Here is a 13,052-nt window from a genome sequence, read left to right as displayed (position 1 = left end):
CCACAATTAGCCTTGTGATTTTGGCTATCACTATTGTAGCTGTTTATCACCCCAAACTCGTTGGATTGTAAAGAATCTGAGCCCCAGAAGAAGATTTAAAGGACAAATAGAGACCTGGTTCCTTACCTCTCGGGGCAAGACTCCAACTTCAGATACTTCTAGAGTCAAGAGATGCAGGGAGAAAAATGGGACAGAAGCTCCTGAAGGATGTGTCACTGCTCAGTTCCACACCTTTTAGGAAGCCAAGCCAACATCCTGAAGGGTGAGATCGGAAAGTCCGTCTCCTCATCTGAGTGGCCACAGGTCTCCTCCACTCTCAGTCATGGACACAGCCTTTCTCCTTTGAAATCCAGCCACACAGGCAAGTCTCTGACTTGCAGTGCCTGGTTTGTCTTGGAGGTAAAATGAAATCTTCATAGTCTATGGGATGCTGGGGGTGAAATGCAACTCTATTTCTGGCCACCTTCCCTCAGAAGTGCCAAAGTGCTGGAGCTGCATCAGGCCAGGTAAGACTACGCCTTCCTTCTGAAACGGTTATAAATTGTGGGCAACAGCAGCCCCAAGGTGACAGGAGTAAAAGGGGAGAAAAAGAAGAGCTTTCTGTGTTTAAATGCTGATTTGGGGGCCTTGGGTATTACCTACCCAAGATGGGTAGTAAACGCCTACAGGAGGAGCTTTAAAACTGTGAATATATTATACATTGTTGACCCCATAAAGGACTTAACTATAGTCAGGTGTGTCTCCCAGGCTAAGACAAAGCAGGAATCCAGGAACTGGTCCATAAGCAGAACGTGGGTGATGTCGGACGGGGGAATCACGAGGAACAAGATGATTCACATGTCTGCCTCTCCTGAAGGAGAGAGAGAACACTAGGGCATGATAAATGCTAGGAAGAAACAGAAACAGGGACCAGGGCTTTGAGAGTGGCAGGGGTCAGGGAGGGCCTTGTGAGGGGGGTGACAAAACAGCATGAGAAAGATGAAGGCACTTCCTCCCCTGAGCACGTGTTCTCTCCTCCCCTCTCCCGAGGCAGGAGGATACTATGCTTCAGCATCAGCTGTGGACCCAGCCTGGCACCTGGTTGGCACTCAGCGAGCATTGGGTGGTAGGTAGCTGTCGCCGGTGGATGGCTGGCTCTGCCTGGCGGGCTTCCTCTGGGCTGGCAGCATATGCAGTGTGGCTGCAGAGCCCAGAGGACCGGCTGGCTCTTGCTCTGAGAGGGCAAAGGAGATGGGCAGTAAGCCAGGGGGCTGTGGCTTCTGACTATGCCCACGGAACTCGTACCCCCAGAATGGCCTTCCAACCACCAAAAGATGGAATCAGATTTGTCCTCAGCCTTTCAGACAAGCCATTCTTTTAAAAAGGAGATCTGGAGTTAGATACTAGATGTCCTCCCATGGCTTCGGATAGCGCCTGGCCTCTTATTGTCAAACTTAGGGCAGGGATTTTCTCTTCCGAACTGTAACCATCTGAAAACCCTTCTGGAGCTCAGCTTAGGCTTGTGAGATTGGCAGTCAGGCAGACGTTCGCTCAAGCCCTGTACTGTGTGCTTTTGGGTTCCTCATAGACCCTCTTTGAGCTCAGACCTGAAAGATGAGTATCCCAGGCTGAGGGAACAGCCAGGGTAAAGTTCTCGGGTAGACTTGAGCTCACATGTTCAGGGAGCATTTGTGAAAAGGGGTAATAAAGGCACTTCTCTCCTAGGGCTGCTCTGAGGGTCAGTGCAACCAGCTAGACCTCTGGCTTTATCCTGCACCACCCATGAACCCCAAACATGACTCGAAAAGGACATGATGCCACCCGGAGCAAGCCTGCTGCTTCTCAGGTGGGAGAGACGTTAGGGGCCCCTACCCCAAGAAATTGCCCCTCCCAGGTGAGGGCCCCCCGCCAGACTCAGCATCCCCTGCTCTGCTTTAATCCTCCCTGAAAGTGGCCTTGGGTGTGCAGGGGGGTACTTTGAAAAATACTTATCTTTAAGTTTTGCTTTTACAACAGCAAAGAAAGTAAAAGTCACCATGGAGCCCACATTCTAGAAATAAACTTCCTAATTCTGGGGTGTATTTTATTCCGGTGTTTATTATCATAAATATTTTTACATAGCTGAGAAATCACTATATACCTTTTTTTTTTCTTTTGGCCAATTCGTCGATTTTCTTGGCCTGCCATCCCCCATGAAAGGTGCAACATATGGTAAAGGAATTTTCCTCCACTGGCGGTTTTGGAACTAGTTCAAAAAGATTCTTTGGCCATTTTTGGCTGAATTGTGTGTTTTTTTTTTAAAAAAAATAAAACCTGCTACTTAGAATCAGGGGTCATAAAACTGAACATAGTCCAGGAAACACAGATTGACTCTTGTTACAAAACCCCTTTCCCACAAAGGAACGCTGCTGGATGAGAACCCAAATGTCCACCACAGTAATCACGCCTCAGTGCCTCCTCTCCTTTTTGCTTATTTGCATTTTTCCAGTTTTTCTGCAATGAACATGTAATGCTTGTATAATAAAAATATTTTTTAAATTCATTAAGATAAGGGGGGGAAAAGGACAAATAAAGGCATTTTACGTGTAGCACACCTAGTGTGCTAGAGGATGGTAATGGACGCTCCATCACGAAGAGGTCTAGTGATGAAATAAGTTGGGAAACACTGAGTTAAAGCTAACTGGATTTCTTCCCTGCAGTACTTCTCGGAACCTTTAAGACGCTGGGGGGTAGTCTGACCCTTAACAGGGGGCTGTACCCAGCAATGTTACGGACAGTATCCGACCTCTGAACCCCTCTCGTGAGGACTATCTCTGCCCACTGATTGTCTTGGGTGCGCGTTTTGGAAAACCCTTTTCCAAAGCCCGGGCTGCGCGCAGAATCAGGCTAACGCCCCAGTCCCGTTTAGGCCACGTTCTCGCGAGATCTGCACGGCTGAATTTCGGGAAATTTGAGGCTGTGTCAGCTCTCAGAGTCGGGACGCTGCTGCAGTCTCACCGGAGGATTAAGAAGCGTGGCCAACTCCATTATGGATTTTATTATCAATTAAGAGATCTGGAGAGGAGAAAGACATTCGGAGGCATCTGGTTGGTAGGATCACCGAGCCGTTTGGTTCAGCAGAGACTGTAGGCCATGAATAAACAGAAGACAAACGCCCCTGAGTTCCAAGGGCATAAAATATCCCTGCAAACGAAACAGTCCAAAGGAGAATAAAAGGAGCAATGGGGAGTGGGTGCAGCAGAAAGGACAGTGGCTGCCCGTATCCCGTGGGGCCTCACCGTGGCAAGGGCTGGCCCTCCAACTACCAAGATCTGTATCTCTGCCCGGAGAGGCCAGAAGTGCCTAAGAGTTGATGGACAGCAGCCTGCAACCAATGAGAAGCTCGCCTGCATCTCCGGCAGGATGACTGAGGTGCAAAGTCCACGCTGGCTCCCAGAATTCCCCAGTGGGCTGAATCTCCAGTTGCCCATAGTGGCCTCTGGTTTGATAACAAACCCTTTATCGGCTGCCTTTCCTTCCCTGCCTCACTTTCCCTAGGAAACAAGGTTAAGTCCTGCAGGAATGTCTGTGCTGGTGAGATTATTAGTAAGAAGACCTGTTTTTCTGGGTTGCCGTAATTCTCCCAGCCAAGATTTGCTGCACTCCAGTGAATGAAGAACAGTTCCGTCTTATTTCTGACAGAGGGCAGCATTTAGTTTTCTACCGCAGGGAGATATATTTCTGGGGGTTGCAAATGACTCCAGCTCAAAATAAAGAAAAACAAATTGAAATGAGGATTTTAATCACCGTGAAGGGAATGAAAGGCTGTGTCAGCGTTTCCATGGTAAGTGCCGTCTTTCAGGGATTTATCGTCCCAGCTGTAAAAATATGCTTTATGCTAGGATTTGGCAAGAGCAAGGCTTCAGTCACTGAAAATCTATATGTTATTAAAGATTCTACTTTCAGTCAAGTTGGAAACGTCACTCTGTAAAAATGGCACAGAATGCCCCTGTGCCCCTTGGGGCTGCCAGCTGTGCTCGCTGCATCTCCTGCCAGATGCTCGGCACCGGCTTGGAGAAGTGGCAGAGGCACAGCCCCTGGCCTTCTCCAGAGGCTGCTTTGCATTCTGGAAACGGTTACACTGAGGAAGATGCCTGGTTCTTTGCGGAGGAAAAGTGGTCCTTGTGGGGTCCTGTCTGTGTGGCTGTAGGTGACTCTCCTCTGAGCCTTGGCTCACTTGCTCCCTCTCCCTCATCCCCGGTCCCAGGGCCACCGAGGGGAGAGAGGGGCGTCAGCACAACCACACCCACACAGGAGGCTTGGTCCCCCAGCTCATGATGCACAGGCCCCTGACAGCATCACAAGTGGAAGAATCGCAGGCTGAGTTGACCGGAAACCTCAGACTCGTTCTGATTTTAGCTCGCAGCCTGAGCTCCGGGGTGTGAGGGGAATAAAGATCACGATAGCAGCCAGAGAGGAGGCAGGTTGGGTAAAACAGAACCCAGTCTGAACCTATGTCACATCACATCAAAGTCACCTCTGCTTGGTTTCAAACAGGCCCGAATTTACAGAAACTTTGGTGTGCTCTTTATTGGAAACAGACTGGTGCCGGCGGAGGGGAGCTGTTTACAATACGAGAGAAAAGGTAAGAGCAGGAGGGTGACTTTTTATGACCTGAAATGAGTCCTTAGTATGTGCCCGTCGGTGTGTTTATCAGGTCTTAGGTATCAGCAGTTGAATCTTCCCCCAACACAGTGGTCGGTACTGTTACTCCCATTTGAAAGACGAACAGATCGACATTCAGAGGTTGGGCCACTTGCCTTCACGGAGGTCTCAAGGAGAGCAGGTGGCAGAGTGGGGCCTCGAGGCCAGTCTTCCTGACTCCAATCAGGTCTGAATTCCCCTGCCTTGACACCGTTCAGGGGCAGCGCTTTGGGATTCCACCAGCCCATCTCCTCATCCTACCCTGGGTAATGGGCAACCTGGCACAGCGCTTGGCACGTATGGCAGCCCAACAGATTTCCTGCTGCGGGGACAGCTGATGGCTGCAGAGGGCAGGCCTAGGAGCACTGGCTAAACTCGAAAAGGGCAGACTTATTTTTTTGTTTTGTTTTTTAAAATTTTTAAATTTAATTTTTATTTTTTTATACAGCAGGTTCTTATTAGTTATCCATTTTATACATGTTAGTGTATATATGTCAATCCTAATCTCCCAGTTCATCCCACCACCCCCACACCCCACCCCTGCCACTTTCCCCCGTAAGTGTCCATGCGTTTGTTCTCTACGTTTGTGTCTCTATTTAGGGCAGACTTGTTTTTAATGCTAACGTTTTTTGAGGGTTTACTGTCTACCAGGCACAGTTGGAAGGCTGTATATATGTTATATATTTCATCTCATTCACAACCACTCCAGCAACTGCCTGAGCTACATACTAGTATTGCCTCCATTCTACAGATGAAGAAAATGAGGAAACAGAGATTGAATAATTCGCCCAAGGCCACATGCAAGCCTGTAGGAGATGAAGGTGGGAGTCCAGCCCAGGCAGCTTGACTCTCAAGACCAAAGCAGGGAATGCTGCCTGGGGGAGGGTGAGTTTCCCCAGGCTCAGATTGTTCACTGGTAATCTGATCATAAGTGGCTGGGCTGGACTTCAGGCCAACTGGTCCTACCCCTCATCTTGCTGTTGACCAAGCTGATTCGGCAAGAGGCAAGGTGGCTGCTGTAGGGTGTCCTCCCTTCCTCCAGGGGCGGAGCCAGGATGACAGCCTGAGTGATGGGACCTTGTGATGGAGCCTCACACTGAGCAGGTAAGGCGGTGTCCTCCTGCACTTTGTCTCCGCAATGACTCAAGGCGAGACAGCCCCTGGAAAGCTATGGAGGGTTGCATCCAAGGTCTGGGCAGGGCTGCGGCAGGCTGTCCTATGCCCCTTAGGCAATCCAAGTTATCCCCGCCTCCCCCCAATCTCTCAATCTGGAGAAGGAAAAAGCTAACAAATAGCTTGGGGCAGGATGGACATAATTAGTGGTTCTTTTTTTTTTATAAGTTTATTTTATTTATTTATTTTTGGCTGCGTTGGGTCTTCGTTGCTGCGCGCGGGCTTTCTCTAGTTGCGGCAAGCAGGGTCTACTCTTCATTGCGGTGCGTGGGCTTCTCATTGGGGTGGCTTCTCTTGTTGCGGAGCACGGGCTCTAGGTGCGCGGGCTTCAGTAGTTGTGGCACGCAGGCTCAGTAGTTGTGGCTCGCGGGCTCTAGAGCACAGGCTCAGTAGTTGTGGCGCATGGGCTTAGTTGCTCTGCAGCATGTGGGATCTTCCCGGACCAGGGATCGAACCCGTGTCCCCTGCATTGGCAGGCAGATTCTTAACCACTGTGCCACCAGGGAAGTCCCTAATTAGTGGTTCTTTTCTTTTCTTTTTTTTTTTTTTAATAGTGCGGCTGCTTTGGAACTCCTATTTTCTGTTTTTTTGATAGTGGCCATCCTAATGGGTGTGAGGTGATATCTCATTGTGGTTTTGATTTGTATTTTCCTTATGATTAGAGATGTTGAGAATCTTTTTTTTCTTTCTTTCTTTTTTTTTTTTTAATATTTATTTATTTATTTTGGCTGCGCCGGGTCTTAGTTGCAGCATGCGGGATCTTCATTGTGGCATGTGGGATCTTTTTTAGTTGCTGCATGTGGGCTTCTTAGTTGTGGCTTGCAAACTCAGTTGCAGCATGCATATGGAATCTAGTTCCCCAACCAGGGATTGAACCTGGGCCCCCTGCATTGGGAGCGTGGAGTCTTACACACTGGACCACCAAGGAAGTCCCGAATCAGTGGTTCTAAAGTGCATTTGGAAACAGAAAAACTGATTCCTGTTGGGATGAGAGTGTCACCCATGCCACCCCAGGAAACTGGGTCTGTGTAAGCAACCATACAAAGCAGAGATACCCCTGATGGTGAAGCTGCAATATTTTGGTTGCACCAAGATGTTTTGGTTTTGCGTTTCTGAGTTGGTCTAAGACAGTTTTCCATTGGTGCTTAACCATATTGGTTTACAAGGCAATTAATGGGTGGAACCTTCCAGAGTCCAGGCCCTACACTGGGGGGAGGGGGAAAGGAGAGAGGAATGGACAGGGGCTATAACATGAACAAAGGAAGAGCAGAAATCAGGAATGAAAGTGGGGCTTCACTATTGACCTTACAAAAACAAAAGGGTTTTTAAGGGACTGCTATGAATAACTGTATGCCATCAAATTAGATAACAAAGATGAAATGAATAAATTCTTAGAAAGACACAAACTATAAAGACGAACTCAAGAAGAAATAGACATTATGAACAGACTTACAATAAGTAGAGAGATTGAATTAGTAATGTTAAAACTTCCCTCAAAGAAAAACCCAGGCCCATGTGGATTCACTGGTGAATTATACCAAACATGTAACCAAACAGTGGTTTCTTACACATGACACAAAAAGCACAATTCATTAGACTCATTAAAATAAAAACATTTTATTGTTGTTGTTACAAATGATACCACTAAGAAAGGAAAAGACAACCACAGAATGGGAGAAAATATTTTCCAATCATATATCTGATAAGGGACTTGTATCCTGAGTATATAAGAACTCTTAACAACTCAGCCATAAAAAGACAATCCAATTTTAAAATGTCTGAATAGACATTTCTCCAAAGAAGATACACAAATGGCCATCAAGCACATGAAAAGATGCTCGGCGTCTTAGTCGTTATGAGTCATTAGAGAAATGTCAATCATAACCACATACCACTTCACATCCACTAGGATGGCTATAACCAAAGCCACAGAAAATAGCAAGAGTTGGTGGAGACATGGAGAAATTGAAACCCTCAAACCTTGCAGGTGAGAGTGTCAAATGGAGGGGCCCTTTTGGACAGCAGTTTGGCAGTTCCTCAAAAAGTTAAATGTGCTGTATCATATGGCCAGTCATTCCACTTGTAGGAGAATTGAAAACGTGTTCAAAAAAACTTGCATGTGAGGGCTTCCCTGGTGGTGCAGTGGTTAAGAATCCGCCTGCCAATGCAGGAGACATGGGTTCGAGCCCTGGTCCAGGAAGATCCCACATGCTTTGGAGCAACTAAGCCCGTGAGCCACAACTACTGAACCTGCGCTCTAGAGCCCACGAGACACAACTACTGAGCCCGTGTGCCACAACTACTGAAGCCCGCACGCCTAGAGCCCGTGCTCCACAGCAAGAGAAGCCACTGCGATGAGAAGCCCGCGCATTGCGACGAAGAGTAGCCCCTGCTCGCCACAACTAGACAAAGCCCTCATGCAGCAACGAAGACCCAACACAGCCAAAAATAAAATAAAATAAAATAAATAAATTTATTTAAAAAAAAAACTTGCACATGAATGTTCATAGCAGCATTATTTATAAGAGCCAAAAAGGGGAAAAAACCGAAATGTCCGTCAACTGATGAATGGACAAACAAAATGTGAAATATCCATACAACGGAATATTATTCATCAACAAAAAGAATAAAATACTGATTCATATTACAACATGGGTGCACCTAGAAAACAGTTTAGTAAGTAAAAGAAGCCGGACACAAATGATTCCATTTATAAGAAATGTCTAGAATAGGCAAATGCATAGAGCCAGAAAGTAGATTAGTGGTTGCCTAGGGTTGGGAGAAGGGGAGGGATGGGCATGTGTTTTCTTTTTGGGGTGATGAAAATGTTCTGAAATTAGATTGTCGTGATGCTTGCACAATTCTGTGAATATATATTAAAACCCACTGAACTGTACACTTAAAGTGGATGCATTTTATGGTATTTGAATGTCAATAAAACTGTTAAAGATTATAGGGAATTAGTTAAAAAATATGGTAAAAGTATATAATGAATTACTCTGCAGCTGCTTAAATTAACAATGTGATTGATATATACTAATATGGAAAGTTATCCACGCTATAGTAAATGAGGCGTAAAGCAGATTATAATTCATTGTAGCATGATCTCAATATTATAGAAATAAACAAAATGTGTGTACAGAAAATAAAATTTGGAAGGATATATATTGAGGGAGTGATTTTCACTGAGTACTGTATAATAAACTATTCTTTTTCAAATTTTTATTTAATCTTTGAAAAAGTAATACAATCACATGGCATAAAAATCAAAAGCTCTAGAAGACTACCTAGTGAAAAATCTCCAAGCCACCCAGTTGTCCTTCTAGAGAGCAACTCGTGTCACCTGTTGGCTGAGCATCCTTTGGGAGAATTTGACACAAGCGGACAATGCTCTCACTCTGTCCAGCACCTTATTTTTCTCAGGTAATTATGAATCTTGTCCATACTGAGATATCACAAAAGTCCTCAGTCTTTTTTATGGTTGAATAGCTCTTTATCCTGTAGAGGTACTGTTTGAAAGATTCTTTATGTTCATGCATTTCCTAATTTATTTATTTATTTTTTTGCATTTAGCATGCATTTTACTTGTAATCAGAAAGAAATCTAGCTATTTCTCCAAAAGAAGTACCTCTATTGAGGATTCAGATCTAAGAAGAGTGAGCCCCCAGGAGGGTGGGCAGGTTGCATGCGGAGACCCGGAAACCCTGGACGTGAAAGCAGGTCAGTGAACGGGGCGGGGGAGTGCCCTCCACCATTGGGCAGGGACCCAGGAGAGATGCTGGAACCTAGAAAGGAGTCCAGACAGCATCTAAGAATCATTCCCTCTCCTTTTTTTCTACTCTTAATCTCCCCAAATATGAGGAGCATTTGAGACTTACTGGGGAAGTGGAGGCAGAATTCACCTCCCAAGGGCTGCTGCTGACCTTACACCTGCTCACCATCTTTCCAGTCCAGCCCTCGATCAGACTTGCTGCCCTCGCCACAGTGCTGGGTGCTCTGAGAGCCTTCTGGGCACCTTGTCGTTTACTCCTTCTAGAGCTTCTGGGGTCATTTAACCTATACTATGCAGAGGTTCTAGAAACCACCTGGTTTTGACTTCTGCTTCCCCGCTCCTTGCTGTGTGACCTTGAACACATTATCCGGTCTTTCTGTGCCTCGCTTTTCTATCTCACCAGCAAGAAGTCAAGGGGTGTATTTAGCCATCGTCACTGTCACCCTGTTACTAAAGTGGGGCTCACAGATGGGACTCGTGTTGGCTGCACACAGCCCTTTGGGGAGCAGAGGGGAGGGCCGGTTGTGTGGGAGACGAGCTAAAGGGATGGGGGAGGAAGGGCCCCTTTGGTGAGTGAACCCTCCCTTCTCCTTGAGGGACTCGCCCGCACCCCATGTCCTTCCTGTCCTCTGTTAGTTCGACCTCTGGAAGGCATTTCCTGCTGGCTCTACCTGCCTCCGTCCTGCCCCTTTCCAGCTTGGTGGCCACCAACCCTGCTGTGAGTGGGACCAGGAGAGAGGCAGAAAGGAAGAGATTCTTACAGTGGCGACTCTTACGGAGAAAGGCCAGCTCCCAGTCCAGTCCGTGCCCTGCACCTTGTTTGTTTGTTGACTGCTTACTGAATCGAAACAAAAACAAAACCTGGCAGACCTCATGGTCGCCCTACAACTTTCCTGTTATTCTTCAAATGAGCTCTCCCCTCCCCTGCCCGTCCGTGCCCACCCGGCCCACCTTGGCCTCAGTTCCAGTCTGCCAGAATCCCGCCTCAGTGACCTCTCATAGTGCTGGCCCTGGCTGACCTCCGGACTGGGCCTGCCTTGGTTCTACAGGTACAAACTTCTTTCTCTCTTTGCCATTGAGCTGGCTTCTTCCTGACACCCTGCATCCCCGACCCCGGCCATTGCACCCCTGAGCCAGTGACTTTGGAGGTTCTCACAAGAGCCGCCTCCAGCCCTTCGTCTGGGCTGAGCAGAAACACTTGGTTCCTGGCATCCTGAGCCTGGACCGGCATGTGGCCATGGTGAGGGCTCAGCCTGCCTCTCTGGACCAGGTTTGCTGGAGATTTCTGATTAATAAGTTGTCAAATAGGAAAAGGAGTCATAAGACCCAGCGTCCCAGCTGAGGAAGAAATTACATTTCTGGAAGTTGGCCCAGGATAAGGACCAGATATTTTCTTCCACAGGAGTTTACACTTGACCAAGCTCAGAATCTCAGAGAGATTCATTCTGGAGCTGGTGGCAGGGGCTCAGGACCCATCCTTCCAATGAAAACAACTCCAAGGATGCACAGGGATTTTCACTGGAGCATCTGTAAGGGCTTCCTAAAACAGCAGTGAATCTTCACAGAAGCCTTCCCAGAAAGGCAGGCAGGAAGGAGACTTCTCTGTTTGGAGATGGAGGTACCAAGCTGGGCAGTGACTTATCTGAGAGCGTGAAATGCCAATGACCAAGAAGGGAACGCTTTTCCCAACACCCAGTTGAATCCACAGTTCTTTGATGCTGACAAACCACTTATTTGAAACACTGCTGACTAACAGCATTTATTGAGCACCTTTTATAGGCTGGGCTCTGGGGAAGATGCTTTGAACAGTTCATCCTCACAGTATTCTTAAATGCTGGTACCATTATCATGCCCATTTTACTGATGAGGAAACAGAAGTTCAGAGAGGTTCCCTGACTCACTCAGCTTACACATCTGGCAAGGGGAGGAACTGTGGTTGTAACCCAGCTCTCTCTCTGCCAAAGCGGGTTCCTTTCCCTCTGATTTACTCCTCAGTCTGGCAAGCAGTTTAAACTATGTATTGACAACCTCAAAAAATGTTCCTGCCCTTTGATCCAGCTAACTCGCTTCTGACAACCACTCTCATGAAATGATGCCAAGTGCAGAGTAAGTGTCTTACAGTTCAACACGGCTAAGCACACGGTGGTGTGTACCCCTCTTCTTCCCTACATTCTACTGAAATGACAAGAAATTCAGAAATAAAAAGAGTGCTCGTGGTTGTGGGCAGTCAGGAGGAATGGGATCAATGTCCAGAAGATTAAGGAATTTCAGGGAAACTATAAGACAAGTACAAGAACAGATTGGTGAAGAAATGAAAACGAAGCTGTAATGCCACAGGGCTAAATGCGCAATCATCACAGAGTGCATTTTCCCAGCAGAGTTCCAGAACAGAGGCAACGTGACCTGGGTGAAAGAGTGCGCTAGAGATGGGCTGTAGGGCAGTGAATGGTTCCTTTCCACTGTCCACTAACCACTCTGCACACGCAGTCACCTGAGGCTGGCTCCTGTATCAGCAGCTGCATTCCCTGCCAGAGGAATGGGATTCTCATGGGGGCAAGGAAGTGTCCCCCAGCCACCAATACTGTTCAGCCCAGATGGTCATCTACAATGTTAACAGCTATGTTAGAATTGCTAGCTATTTCAGAAAAGCCAGAGCCTGAGAGAGGCACAAAAATAGAATGGACTCCAAGAAAACAGACTACCCAAAACAGAAGAAAACTGTCAGGAATTAAAATGAATATCCCAGAGAGAGTTAAGAGAATATCACATCCACTTAAAAAATAAAGCCTCTATGAAAAAGATACAATAAGAGTTCTTGGGAATTAAAACCATGATGGACAAAGTTTTAAAAACTCAATAAATGTGCTAAATAGATAACTGAAAACCTAATTAGTAAGCTGGAAGATCAAGCTAAAGGATTCCCTAAAAATGTGTTAGAAAAAAAGAAAGATGCCATTGTTTTTTTTTTTTTTCTGATTACCTTTATTTTTTTTTATTTTTTATTTTTTTAAACATCTTTATTGGAGTGTAATTGCTTTACAATGGTGTGTTAGTTTCTGCTTTATAACAAAGTGAATCAGTTATACATATACATATGTTCCCATATCTCTTCCCTCTTGCATCTCCCTCCCTCCCACCCTCCCTATCCCACCCCTCTAGGTGGTCACAAAGCACCGAGCTGATCTTCCTGTGCTATGCGGCTGCTTCCCACTAGCTATCTATTTTACATTTGGTAGTGCATATATGTCCATGCCACTCTCTCACCCTGTCACATCTCACCCCTCCCCCTCCCCATATCCTCAAGTCCATTCTCTAGTAGGTCTGTGTCTTTATTCCCGCCATTGTTTTTTAAGTTACGTGATATGAGGTGTAAAATCAAGCACAGATACCTTTCTTACGGAAGCTCCAGAGGAGAGAACACAGTGAATGGAGAGGAGGAAATAAA

The sequence above is a fragment of the Balaenoptera ricei genome, chromosome 11, assembly GCF_028023285.1.
Source record: "Balaenoptera ricei isolate mBalRic1 chromosome 11, mBalRic1.hap2, whole genome shotgun sequence".
NCBI lineage: Eukaryota > Metazoa > Chordata > Mammalia > Artiodactyla > Balaenopteridae > Balaenoptera > Balaenoptera ricei.
The sequence above is the reverse complement of the archived record's forward strand: the minus strand, read 5'-3'. Positions refer to the sequence as shown.